This window comes from Trichomycterus rosablanca, chromosome 15 (assembly GCF_030014385.1).
Source record: "Trichomycterus rosablanca isolate fTriRos1 chromosome 15, fTriRos1.hap1, whole genome shotgun sequence".
Taxonomy (NCBI): domain Eukaryota; kingdom Metazoa; phylum Chordata; class Actinopteri; order Siluriformes; family Trichomycteridae; genus Trichomycterus; species Trichomycterus rosablanca.
In genome coordinates this window covers 18,899,259-18,913,496 of record NC_086002.1, presented here as the reverse complement: position 1 = coordinate 18,913,496, position 14,238 = coordinate 18,899,259, and the positions used below count along the sequence as shown (strand labels likewise).

Here is a 14,238-nt window from a genome sequence, read left to right as displayed (position 1 = left end):
AACACTAGAGAAACATCACTCAGCTGTGAGGACCCTGGAGAGGTGTCCGAAGTCACTTGCAAAAACACTGGGGAAACGTCACTTAGCTGCGAGTACCCTGGAGAGGCGTCCGAAGTCAGCTGCAAAAATCCTTGAGAAACTCCTTGAAACAACAGTGAGGACCCTGGAGAGGCGTCTGAAGTCACTTGCGAAAACACTAGAGAAACGTCATTCAGCTGCGTGGACCCTGGAGAGGCGTCCGAAGTCAGCTGCAAAAATCCTTGAGAAACTCCTTGAAACAACGGTGAGGACCCTGGAGAGGCGTCCGAAGTCACTTGAGAAAACACTGGGGAAACGTCACTTAGCTGCGAGTACCCTGGAGAGGCGTCCGAAGTCAGCTGCAAAAATACTTGAGAAACTCCTTGAAACAACGGTGAGGACCCTGGAGAGGCGTCTGAAGTCACTTGCGAAAACACTGGAGAAACGTCACTCAGCTGTGAGGACCCTGGAGAGGCGTCTGAAGTCACTTGCGAAAACACTGGAGAAACAGTACTCAACTGTGAGGACCCTGGAGAGGTGTCCGAAGTCACTTGCGAAAACACTAGAGAAACGTCATTCAGCTGCGTGGACCCTGGAGAGGCGTCCGAAGTCAGCTGCAAAAATCCTTGAGAAACTCCTTGAAACAACGGTGAGGACCCTGGAGAGGCGTCCGAAGTCACTTGAGAAAACACTGGAGAAACGTCATTCAGCTGCGTGGACCCTGGAGAGGCGTCCGAAGTTAGCTGCGAAAACACTGGAGAGGCGTCCGAAATCAGCTGCTTGGACCCTGGATATGCGTCAAAAGTCAGCTGTTTGGACCCTGGAAAGACCGGACTCAGCTGCAAAAACACTGGCGAGGCGTCCGGAATCAGCTGCTTGGACCCTGGATATGCGTCAGAAGTCAGCTGTTTGGACCCTGGAGAAACTGGACTCAGCTGCGAAAACACTGGAGAGGCGTCCGAAATCAGCTGCTTGGACCCTGGATATGCGTCAGAAGTCAGCTGTTTGGACCCTGGAGAAACTGGACTCAGCTGCGAAAACACTGGAGACATTGGACAGACTTGGACAGACGCCTAGGCCTAGGACTGACCCGAACTTGAGAACACGGCACTGGGGCCGGTGAACAAACAAAAAGACCCCTGGAGCCCTTGGGGTGACGACGAGAAAATTGAGCTCGCATGAGGCCCTCAAACTCTTGCACAGAGTTCAGCACTGCTCCCTTCTCAGTCCAGAGCTGCCTCGCCCATTCTCGCGCAGCACCCTTCAGCCTAGACATCATGAACATCACCTTTTGTGTTTCAGAAGGCTGCGGGTCGAGAAGGTTTTGCAGGTAGAGCTGGCTCTGAAGCAGAAAGCCCTCAACCAAAAGGTCGCTTCCATCATAGGGAGCTGGCTTGTAAAGTAAGAAGATTAGAGGAAACCTCATGGAGTCAAACTCCGGAAAATTACTAAGACTAAACATCTCGCTGTGTCCTAGAGAGGGGTTATTATGTCACGGTGGGGCTAAGGACTAAACAAAGACAAGACAAAGGGGGCGGACACACACGCAGAGATGTAGGGCAAGATATTTATTAATGAACTAAACAAGGGAATGACAAGAGTATGGAACATGAACTAGGTACACGGACTGGGAACACAGACTGGGAACACGGACTGAGAATATAAACTAGGGATACAGACTAAACATAGGTTAGGAACATAGGCTAAACATAAGCTAGGAACATTGGCTAAACGCAGGCTAGGAACACTGGCTAAACGCAGGCTAGGAACACTGGCTAAACGCAGGCTAGGAACACTGGCTAAACGCAGGCTAGGAACACTGGCTAAACACAGGCTAGGAACACTGGCTAAACACAGGCTAGGAACACTGGCTAAACACAGGCTAGGAACACTGGCTAAACACAGGCTAGGAACACTGGCTAAACACAGGCTAGGAACACTGGCTAAACACAGGCTAGGAACACTGGCTAAACACAGGCTAGGAACACTGGCTAAACACAGGCTAGGAACACTGGCTAAACACAGGCTAGGAACACTGGCTAAACACAGGCTAGGAACACTGGCTAAACACAGGCTAGGAACACTGGCTAAACACAGGCTAGGAACACTGGCTAAACACAGGCTAGGAACACAAACTAGGAACTGACTACAAACAAGTGCCAGAAACATAGAGCAAACCAGAGTCAAAAGAAACCAAAGTAATCACCTAGGAAGTCCAACACAAACAAGTCAAAAATAACCACCATAAACCAAAATAACCCCTGCCAGCCTGTTCCTCAGCTGTCCTTTTTAAACTGGTCCCTGATTAGGAACAGCTGGGGCTGATTGCTCAGGGGGACCAATCAGGAGTGAGGCATGGCAGGCGTGAGTGTGCTCACAGAGAAGAGGGGCGTGGCACATATAAGCACACCAAGGCTAGCAGTGTGACAGCAGTATAAGAATGCGAACAAACTTTTAAAGACATGCATAGTTGTAACGATGTTTGCACACCCACTACGTTCATACCGAATTAGCTGTGTAAAAATGTGTATAACCATGGTGAAAGAACATTTTTGTCCACTTAGAAAAATCAATGAACACATCCACTACAGACACCCAGCCTCTGTATGTTTTAATGCAACTGTATATTTACTGAATTTAACATACGGGGGGAAGGGTACAGAAAGGCCACTGCACATTTAAGGTTTTTTTTTTCTCCCCATTATTCAGTAAATAAACTGTACTTAAATGTGCAGAAAAACATGCAATATTATTGTTTCCTGTAGAGAATGTGTTTACTTTTCACTTTTACACTAAACTGTTAGTTGCACAATACTTGTGCAGAAAAATCCATTGAACAGGAATGTAATTACATTTTCAAAAAAAGTAATGTTGGTTAAATGTTAACTTTGAACTTTAAATTGTTGCAGGTATACCTAACTTAATTTTTCAAACAACGTGTATACATTTTGCTGAACTTGCTTTTCAAGCTGTAGAGGCTTGCCTATGCTAAACTACACCATGTATCTAAATAATCCCAAAACCAAAATCGGAGGTGCCAATACACATCAACAGGTCTTCCTGGAAGTGGCTGTAACTGGTGTAGTGGCCTGGTAAGCGTAGTGTGCAGAAGCAGGTGGAAGAAGGCCATTGATGATTTCCACTACCATGTCGCTGCCTGGCACTTCCCATCCTATCCAAAACTTCACCAACTCCTTAAGGTGAGAGCTGGATGCTAGAAATAGTACACACACAACATATTGACATAAATGCAAAGAGAATACACTTTGTTAATGTCGGGTAGCAAGTGGATAAAATGTATGTGAAGTCAAAAAATAAACCTCTAATTGATATGTTGGCCATGTTACTGAAAACATGAACGGCAGAATTATTTTTAGCAGAGGTAGTCCAGGGAGTTTTCATAAAGCTGAACTGTAGCAACATGGATAGTTTTATGTCTGTAGAGAATCACCAGGTCTACCACTGTACATTTTTTTTCTATTTAGATAAGGCTTATTCCTGGTCCAAATGGTACAAAATGTTGGCAAAATGGCAGGAATACAGTACATTCAGAGCACAATCACCATTAAAATAATGTAAAGAAATGCATACCAGTCTCAATGAACTGCCGAAAATATCCAGAGATGCGACACTTGTTTTCCAGTGGACAGTCATCATCATCTTCATCTGCACTGCTTTCAGTGGGCCAGCGAATGTATGGGAGCAGTATCTTAAAAAATAAAAGCATTCTTATAAATTAATGCTGTTTGTATATGACTAGGTCATGTACACCACATAAGTCTCTGTGTTATAAAAAAATGTTTTCTTGAGATATATATATATATATATATATATATATATATATATATATATATATATATATATATATATATATACACTCTTATCCCGGATTAGTTGAGTTTACTAGAAAATTGCGTGGAAACCCGTTGCCTTAAATTACTTAAGTTTTTACACAAGCAGAAACTAATGAAGTCAAGTCGTATTAACATAGACTCTTAAGTGGATCCAGTAGACAAATCAAGTTTACATTAGTAGTCTTTACTCAAAATCATAAGTTCACATAAATTATCTCTTTTCTTACGTTTAAATTGTAGAAAATAAATATTTTAAGTATACAAAAATCATATAACAAATAATAACATTATTAATTGCTACTTAAAATGTTTAATACTTTAATGTTTTCTTGTAATTAATTTTTTTAGATTACTTTGCATTAAATTGTTTCAACAAATTTTTAAAGAAATTAAACAATACTTTTCAATGTTCCAATGTATTTTATTGACAAAATGTTGCAGTTCTCATTTGTTGCGGAGTCAATAACAAATTTGTCAGCCAAGTAAAAGTAAAAACAGGCATTAAAACTGTTTGGTAATTTGTTTTGTTTGTTTTGAGAACCCGTATGCACAGCATTTAACAATATGGACACTTTAAAACATACATTAAAACTTGATACAAGCTGTTAAAACATCAACTTGACTGATGAACTGTGTTAAGTTTATCTAGTCAACTGAACAATAATATGCAGTCCTGAGAAAATATGTCTACATCCTGAACTGTAGAACACAAGTGGTTGGACATTCCCATCCCACAACAAACTTCAATCAGTTCTCACATAATACAAAATCTAACAAAACTGTTTAACATTTCCTTTTTTATCACTTGTGACAAAAGGACATTTGTATTGTATTTTAGCAAACTTTCAAGGTTTGTTGGTGCTATTGGTGTCAAAGAATGGACAATAACAATGAATACAGAGACACAAGGCTGTAGTGGGGAAAAAGTCACTGGAAAAACAAGCAGCCATGCCTTCTCACATTAACCTTGCCATAGCAATTACTTACAGTGCAAGCTGGTTTTTCAGAGTTTGTAATCTGGGTTTTAGTTCATTGTGGCCCAGTGAAAGGAGAACCTGTTGGATGAACTGGAATGTGTTCCTCATTGATTTGTGATAGTTGAGATGCAGGGCGTAAGTAAGTCCAAACAGAATGCACATAGCTTTTGGCAGGTCTTGAATGTTGTCCATCACAACTTCTCCCTCAATGATGATCTTTAGAGAGGCTGGACTGAGGTGGGGGGATGGGGAGAGCAAAGCAACGTCAAGGTAGCCGAATGAGTCATCAGAGTCCTAACAACATAAGAGCACAATAATCACATTTTTCTTTAAATAACCATCTATAAAAACTATATAAAACTATGCTCACGTTGTTTGTCAAAAACAGAAACTATAAAACAATAGTGAAAAGTCAAGGTTACGCTGACATTTGATACTCTTTGATAAAGTAAGAGGTTACTTACAGAGCATTCTTTGTAGAAGTCTGCGGGACTGTCCCCAAGGACAATAGGAAGCCCTCTGAGCACCAGTGTCCGAATGTCAGTTGGCTCTTTGGTCTTTTGGAGAGTAAAATAACAATACAGTTACATATGTGGGTAGAATGACAAGTTAATGACTGGTCAATAAGAAAACACAATTTTGATTGGATTGCGCAACTAGTATAGTTGCATTTTTAGTGACGTCATTACATAAGCTGTGAAAAACAATACAATGCAAGGACATAATGGATATGGACCAACCTTAGTCTGCTGTGATAGCTGTGACAAAAGCTGCCCAATGTTGCCTCTCTTAGATTGAAATATCTCAATGAGACGAAGACTGTGCTGATCAATGCTTTCATAGAACTCTTGCTTGAGGTTCTTGCCCACAACCCTGTTGAACTCCATGTACACCTGAAAAATACAGATTTCAAAACTAATTAATACTGTGGCTGGGCCTGCAGCAATTTTGTTCCATCCCCTCTTAGCCTACTTGTTTTATCCCTAACCAACTACACCTGACCAATATCCCACCCACCATTCATTCTCACATGGGCCTTTAAGAATAACAAGAATGTATCATGAGTAGGATATTAGGTCAGAATTTACAGATTTACACAGCTGTGCATGTTAGGTTTTCTGATGAATCTTAGATAAGTGGACCTTAAGTGCATTAATGGAGTTAAATGTGCACAAACATTCTTGGTGTAAGCAAGAAAATCGCACCGTTCTATTGTAACCCCCATGTTTTAACCTGTAATGTTTTAATAGGTAACCCCGTTTTTCACATATAAACTCACAATACTTACACTTCCACTGCATCTTCAAAAGAACCTGTAAAAAAAAGAGCATAAGAAAACTTTTAGCTCAACAGCTGCACTTCTGTTCTGTAAACTCCACTGCAAAACATTTATCAGCCTCGGCTAATGACTAAGAAGTCGATAACTGTATTACTGCTACACAACGATTCAACGAGAGGCGTGGTGGCGAAAGACGCGGCATGGGGGAATGTGCTAACGCTATAAACTGTGAACCGATAAAAAAAAATTGTTACGCTAAATAGTAATAGCACACTAAATGAAGCACCGCGGCTGAAGTAGGAGCTCTGTGACGGATGGTTTGTTTATATTAACACGTTCAAACGAAGAAAGTTGACAACGTTTCATAAAGACTATAATCTAATAAATCCAGCACGTTGATCAACTTCTCCTCATCCATCTCGCACACTCGAGCTGCTTGTGAGAAAGACCTGACGTTGTTCCGAGCTGAGTCAGCCTCTTCTCAGTGAAAAGTTTCTTTTTATCAGAAATGTCTCATTTAAGATATAGTTCCTTTACATACTCACCATTTGTAGTAACACTGATTTCAAAACCCACAGCTTCGGGGTGCAGCGGCCATAAACCAGGGCTCTTCACGCAACGTTCTGCTGCCGTTTCAAACAGGCCCCTCCCCTCCCCTCCCCTCCCCTCCCCTCCCTCTCAAAAACTTACCATATTAAGTTATCTTTGCTTAACGTGATAATTGCACTGCATATTTCAACTCAGTATTGCTAACAACTAGTTTGAATTAGTAATGGCAATATTTTTTTACAAAACATGAAAGAATAATTAATGACTGCTCAAAAAATTTATTTATACCAAATCCGGGTTTAGAGTGTACAGTGTATCACAAAAGTGAGTACACCCCTCACATTTCTGCAAATATTTAATTATATCTTTTCATGGGACAACACTATAGACATGAAACTTGGATATAACTTAGAGTAGTCAGTGTACAACTTGTATAGCAGTGTAGATTTACTGTCTTCTGAAAATAACTCAACACACAGCCATTAATGTCTAAATGGCTGGCAACATAAGTGAGTACACCCCACAGTGAACATGTCCAAATTGTGCCCAAAGTGTCAATATTTTGTGTGACCACCATTATTATCCAGCACTGCCTTAACCCTCCTGGGCATGGAATTCACCAGAGCTGCACAGGTTGCTACTGGAATCCTCTTCCACTCCTCCATGATGACATCACGGAGCTGGTGGATGTTAGACACCTTGAACTCCTCCACCTTCCACTTGAGGATGCGCCACAGGTGCTCAATTGGGTTTAGTCCATCACCTTTACCTTCAGCTTCCTCAGCAAGGCAGTTGTCATCTTGGAGGTTGTGTTTGGGGTCGTTATCCTGTTGGAAAACTGCCATGAGGCCCAGTTTTCGAAGGGAGGGGATCATGCTCTGTTTCAGAATGTCACAGTACATGTTGGAATTCATGTTTCCCTCAATGAACCGCAGCTCACCAGTGCCAGCAACACTCATGCAGCCTAAGACCATGATGCTACCACCACCATGCTTGACTGTAGGCAAGATACAGTTGTCTTGGTACTTCTCACCAGGGCGCCGCCACACATGCTGGACACCATCTGAGCCAAACAAGTTTATCTTGGTCTCGTCAGACCACAGGGCATTCCAGTAATCCATGTTCTTGGACTGCTTGTCTTCAGCAAACTGTTTGCGGGCTTTCTTGTGCGGCCAGCTTCCTTCTGGGATGACGACCATGCAGACCGAGTTGATGCAGTGTGCGGCGTATGGTCTGAGCACTGACAGGCTGACCTCCCACGTCTTCAACCTCTGCAGCAATGCTGGCAGCACTCATGTGTCTATTTTTTAAAGCCAACCTCTGGATATGACGCCGAACACGTGGACTCAACTTCTTTGGTCGACCCTGGCGAAGCCTGTTCCGAGTGGAACCTGTCCTGGAAAACCGCTGTATGACCTTGGCCACCATGCTGTAGCTCAGTTTCAGGGTGTTAGCAATCTTCTTATAGCCCAGGCCATCTTTGTGGAGAGCAACAATTCTATTTCTCACATCCTCAGAGAGTTCTTTGCCATGAGGTGCCATGTTGAATATCCAGTGGCCAGTATGAGAGAATTGTACCCAAAACACCAAATTTAACAGCCCTGCTCCCCATTTACACCTGGGACCTTGACACATGACACCAGGGAGGGACAACGACACATTTGGGCACAATTTGGACATGTTCACTGTGGGGTGTACTCACTTATGTTGCCAGCTATTTAGACATTAATGGCTGTGTGTTGAGTTATTTTCAGAAGACAGTAAATCTACACTGCTATACAAGCTGTACACTGACTACTCTAAGTTATATCCAAGTTTCATGTCTATAGTGTTGTCCCATGAAAAGATATAATGAAATATTTGCAGAAATGTGAGGGGTGTACTCACTTTTGTGATACACTGTATATATATATATATATATATATATATATATAAACATACTTGTGGCGTAAGTAAATATTCGCTCTCCTTTGGAAAAATCTGCACATCTTTCCTTTCAATCAACAGTGACCACACCTTGGTTTCCTTTAGTCCTTTCCGAATTTGTTTCAACTGACGTAATCTTCTACCAATGACCTGCAGATTTGGCAAAAATCACAATACTGCTTAACTTAATGTATTGGTTACTCAAAAACTAAACAGCCACACTAAGGCAGCAGTGTTAAAATTTGCAGTAAAATGGGATCAATGTGTAGATAATGCATGTTACCGCATGTGACAAAAGGCGTTCAAAGAGCCACCTTCTGTTTGTATTGGTTGGGCCAGGTAGATCCCAAGAAAGACACAGGTCAAGGACAGCCTGGCGTTCATCATCACTGAGTTCAGCATCTCCATCAAGCTGGAAACAAAATAGTAGAATATAAACAATATACATAAATGGCTGTAACTCAACTTTCTTTTTCAATAAAAAAAAAAAAAAAATTACAACACATTATGTACATACCAATTTGATGATTTCTCTTATGTCATGGTCAGGACAATCTTCTATCTGCACTGTGGCTGTCTCAGGTGAATCTCCTAGAAGTATATGGACAATTGCTCTGCTGAGTCCAGGCAGCCGAGGTCCCCCATGTACAGTGTATCACAAAAGTGAGTACACCCCTCACATTTCTGCAAATATTTCATTATATCTTTTCATGGGACAACACTATAGACATGAAACTTGGATATAACTTAGAGTAGTCAGTGTACAGCTTGTATAGCAGTGTAGATTTACTGTCTTCTGAAAATAACTCAACACACAGCCATTAATGTCTAAATAGCTGGCAACATAAGTGAGTACACCCCACAGTGAACATGTCCAAATTGTGCCCAAATGTGTCGTTGTCCCTCCCTGGTGTCATGTGTTAAGGTCCCAGGTGTAAATGGGGAGCAGGGCTGGTAAATTTGGTGTTTTGGGTACAATTCTCTCATACTGGCCACTGGATATTCAACATGGCACCTCATGGCAAAGAACTCTCTGAGGATGTGAGAAATAGAATTGTTGCTCTCCACAAAGATGGCCTGGGCTATAAGAAGATTGCTAACACCCTGAAACTGAGCTACAGCATGGTGGCCAAGGTCATACAGCGGTTTTCCAGGACAGGTTCCACTCGGAACAGGCTTCGCCAGGGTCGACCAAAGAAGTTGAGTCCACGTGTTCGGCGTCATATCCAGAGGTTGGCTTTAAAAAATAGACACATGAGTGCTGCCAGCATTGCTGCAGAGGTTGAAGACGTGGGAGGTCAGCCTGTCAGTGCTCAGACCATACACCGCACACTGCATCAACTCGGTCTGCATGGTCGTCATCCCAGAAGGAAGCTGACGCACAAGAAAGCCCGCAAACAGTTTGCTGAAGACAAGTAGTCCAAGAACATGGATTACTGGAATGCCCTGTGGTCTGACGAGACCAAGATAAACTTGTTTGGCTCAGATGGTGTCCAGCATGTGTGGCGGCGCCCTGGTGAGAAGTACCAAGACAACTGTATCTTGCCTACAGTCAAGCATGGTGGTGGTAGCATCATGGTCTTAGGCTGCATGAGTGTTGCTGGCACTGGGGAGCTGCAGTTCATTGAGGGAAACATGAATTCCAACATGTACTGTGACATTCTGAAACAGAGCATGATCCCCTCCCTTCGAAAACTGGGCCTCATGGCAGTTTTCCAACGGGATAACGACCCCAAACACAACCTCCAAGATGACAACTGCCTTGCTGAGGAAGCTGAAGGTAAAGGTGATGGACTAAACCCAATTGAGCACCTGTGGCACATCCTCAAGTGGAAGATGGAGGAGTTCAAGGTGTCTAACATCCACCAGCTCCGTGATGTCATCATGGAGGAGTGGAAGAGAATTCCAGTAGCAACCTGTGCAGCTCTGGTGAATTCCATGCCCAGGAGGGTTAAGGCAGTGCTGGATAATAATGGTGGTCACACAAAATATTGACACTTTGGGCACAATTTGGACGTGTTCACTGTGGGGTGTACTCACTTATGTTGCCAGCCATTTAGACATTAATGGCTGTGTGTTGAGTTATTTTCAGAAGACAGTAAATCTACACTGCTATACAAGTTGTACACTGACTACTCTAAGTTATATCCAAGTTTTATTTCTATAGTGTTGTCCCATGAAAAGATATAATAAAATATTTGCAGAAATGTGAGGGGTGTACTCACTTTTGTGATACACTGTAAGAACGAATGTCCCAGCATCCGTCCAGCTACTAGAAACAGGTCACCCTCAGTGAGGAATTGGGATGATGAAGGGACCAGATGATCAGGCTCACCTTCAAATAGGCAAGTCCTTTCAGTATTTCCTGTAATTAAAAGACATGCATGTCAACATTTCTGATTCCAAGAAAAGGTAATAAACATTTGTAACAATGATTATCATACCTAGGTTAATACTGAAGCCAGCTTTAAGTCTTTGAATAACTGCTGAAAAGAAGTATCTTGTCACTCCTTCACCAACAGCAACATCTCCTAATATGGAAAACACAAATTAAAATATAACACACTGAAATAACAAAAAAATCCTCTCAATCGATATACAACAGGAATATTAATTTCCAGTCCAGTGACTTTGGTGATTCTTCTGCCCAAACAAACAGAATGAACCTGACAATTAACAAGTTGAATAAGGTGTGCTGGACTAATGCCCTCCAAGATCAGAAATTGAATTAGGGTCATTCTACTGTATATCATCCACAATAAAGATCTTGGCTCAAAGTGCTGGGGTTAAAAGCATTAACCATTACCTAATATATATGCTACAAACTCTATATTTTTGGAGCATTGTCCACTTCTATTAGACATTTCCTATTGTTTATTGAATTCATATAACAGGTTTTACAATTCTTGATTTGAAAAGGTCCAGAAACATTTATCCTAACACCTGCAGCCTAAATCTTGCAAGCTTGTTTTTCCCTACAAGACATGATTTTGGAGATTCAATTAAAAATAGTTGAGCTTAGTACTTTTTAGACCACATCAATGAACAAACTATGGGGTAGTTATTTAGGTGATGATGAAAAAAGGACTGATTTGAAATTTCACTGTTAATGGCTGCACTTAATGCTGCAAATGAATCAGAAGTTATTTCTGTATAACTGTTGAAACATGATCAGGAAGGTGCACTTTATGAAGGTAAAATGTTTTCTCTACAGAGTTCAGATTCAGCTGTATGTTAATCCAATTGCGTTGAGCATTACTTGGTCTATGCCAATAAGTGAAACAGAAATAACAGCAATGTCAGACTAGAAATATCCACTGTGTAAATGTGCACAATTTATACTGGTATATACAGTCACCTTGAAGTTTACATGTCACTGGACATGCCCATTCCACACTTGGCTGCTTGTACAGTGCAAGGAGTTCTCGGTCTTGATCCTCCTTGCTCATTGTCAAATCCATGTTCATGAAAAGGGGCTTCCCAGTCTCATGTAAGTGAAGAATCCCCTTACTATAAAGGGTTGCTGCTCTTTCAGGATCTGGATGAGTTTTCCAGTCTGATATACAAACAAAATTTTAATATTTTTGAAACTGTGATCAAATATCAGTACTGTAACTTATACTTGATGCTTCTGAACAGCTCAATTTAAAAATTAAATATATATTAAAAAAAAATTAGGCCATACCACATACCATAATCATTAATGCATGTGTCTTGAGTTGCATTTGAAGGTTCAGCATTACATGCAAGTGGGGTGACATTTCCTGGAGAAGTGTGGGGTGTGGATGGTCCTTCCTGAGACAAGCTCATGTCTACAGGTGGTATCCTTAAACACATACGTATAAATAACAGGTGAACTTTATGATAACATTTTAGGAGCCAAGTCAGCACCAATGACATACTCTAAACATAAAATCCAATATTTGTGAACTTACACAAAGGGCAATCAATATAAACACTAAATACATCTCAGAGCCACTAAACAGTGTGGAGTTTCTGTGATTAGGGATGTTTTACAGACTAAGTCAATTTCTCCTACCTTTCTTTGCACGAACTTGCGTGTATTTCCAGAATATCAAGTGGCATTTCCTCCTGACATATGGGACAGGTTGCCTAAAATAAGTAAAACACAATCTGTCCTAGTGCAACATGATAGTATGTGCATAACATCTATTACATACAGTTAAAAGATTGACTTTTTAGATCAGATTTGTTGAGTAATAACTTTTAGATGCTAATTTTAAAAGGGTGCAGAGACATCAGGATTCATTGTTATGTGGTCTAGAAACAAACCACTGGATTTTATTTATTCATATTTTCCATCCCCATCCAATGAACTATTCCACAAAGTACCACACAATCAATGTAACTTTTCAGTGTTTGAATAAGAAGTTATTTACTTTTTCAATCTGATCATCCTCTAGATTGATGACCTCACAGGACTTTATATGGGCAGTTAGGATGACAAGCGGGTAAAAGACACCACATTTCTGGCACTTCTCTTTTGGCATGCCACTGAAGCTTTCCGAGGTTGGTGGCAGAGGAGAGGTATCAAGTTCCATCTGAAGAGGAGCTATATACAGAACTCCTTTACCACTCTGACTTGCAGTTTTCAAAAGGTTGCTGCAGTATCCACCATCATCAGGTGTTACAAGAGTGAGCTTTCGGGTACCCCACCCTCCTTAAAACAAAAACAACAGTAATGAGCAGTGTTTGCTGGCAATTTACTGGGTTACCGCTCTTTTAACATGTTTCAGACATCTTACAAGTTTGTTCCCATATAAAGCTTATGAAATGTACTAAAATTACATGACCCAAATGTAAAGCTATACCAAATCCAAAATGTATGATTTCAATTCAATACACTATTTGTAAAATTCAGCAAATGTTTCCTACAGGTTCGCTCGCTCTCCGCTGTTTTCACGTTGGAAAAAAGTCCAGTGTTCACCCTCAGCCCTGACAGATATACCCGTCAACAGCCTCCCCCTCCATTTTTCTGTTAATTACTTTGTCATTATAGAGTACCCAGACTTCCCCAAATTAAATACTTTTGCAAGAAACCTGTTGTAAAGCATCATCAGAAACATCCCTATATGTACCTGAGGCTTTGTAGATAAGCCAACCACCTGTCAGCTCCTTTAATTTTGGATACAGTTCCTTTAGTCGTGCACATATCTAAAAATGATATGGAGAGGAAAAAAAACACCAAAAATGCAGAAAATGTTAAGGGCTTCTCATAAATTTGGCAGATGATACCGATTTTCTTTTCTTAACAGGACTAAAACAATTACCTTGACTACAGATTTAATTTTAAGAGTTGGGTTTTGATAGGCACCGTATCAAACAGGGAACAGAACCATGTTCTGTTGAGAATAGTAGATCTAGATTTTTTTTTAAATGACATCAAACAAACATACCTCATCGTATGTAGCATTTTCATCAATGTATGCCATCCTACGCCCCAACCCAGCTTGCGTGTGCAACAACTGGTCTTCTTCCTTAGGTGTCCGATCATATTGGCGAGGTAGGAGGTAAAAGATAAATGGCATTACTTTAGCTGGTTTGCAGAGGACAGGTGTAGCAGCAGAAAAGCGTTTTTTCCCCCGTCCTTTGGTAAAAAACCCAGGGAAGGACC

The 14,238-nt window shown here is 41.2% G+C and overlaps 2 long non-coding RNA genes across 2 annotated transcripts; both read right to left on the bottom strand.

Moving 5' to 3' along the window:
• Window positions 1-8,628: 8,628 nt before the first annotated feature.
• Window positions 8,629-9,234, bottom strand: LOC134328235 (uncharacterized). The gene is made up of 3 exons (XR_010014711.1): window positions 9,121-9,234; window positions 8,887-9,015; window positions 8,629-8,753 (listed from the first exon to the last, which is right to left on the bottom strand). It is a non-coding gene; the product is annotated as an uncharacterized LOC134328235 (long non-coding RNA).
• A 1,652-nt stretch (window positions 9,235-10,886) lies between these two features.
• Window positions 10,887-12,041, bottom strand: LOC134329440 (uncharacterized). The gene is made up of 3 exons (XR_010014873.1): window positions 11,962-12,041; window positions 11,048-11,134; window positions 10,887-10,968 (listed from the first exon to the last, which is right to left on the bottom strand). It is a non-coding gene; the product is annotated as an uncharacterized LOC134329440 (long non-coding RNA).
• Between the last annotated feature and the right edge of the window lie 2,197 nt (window positions 12,042-14,238).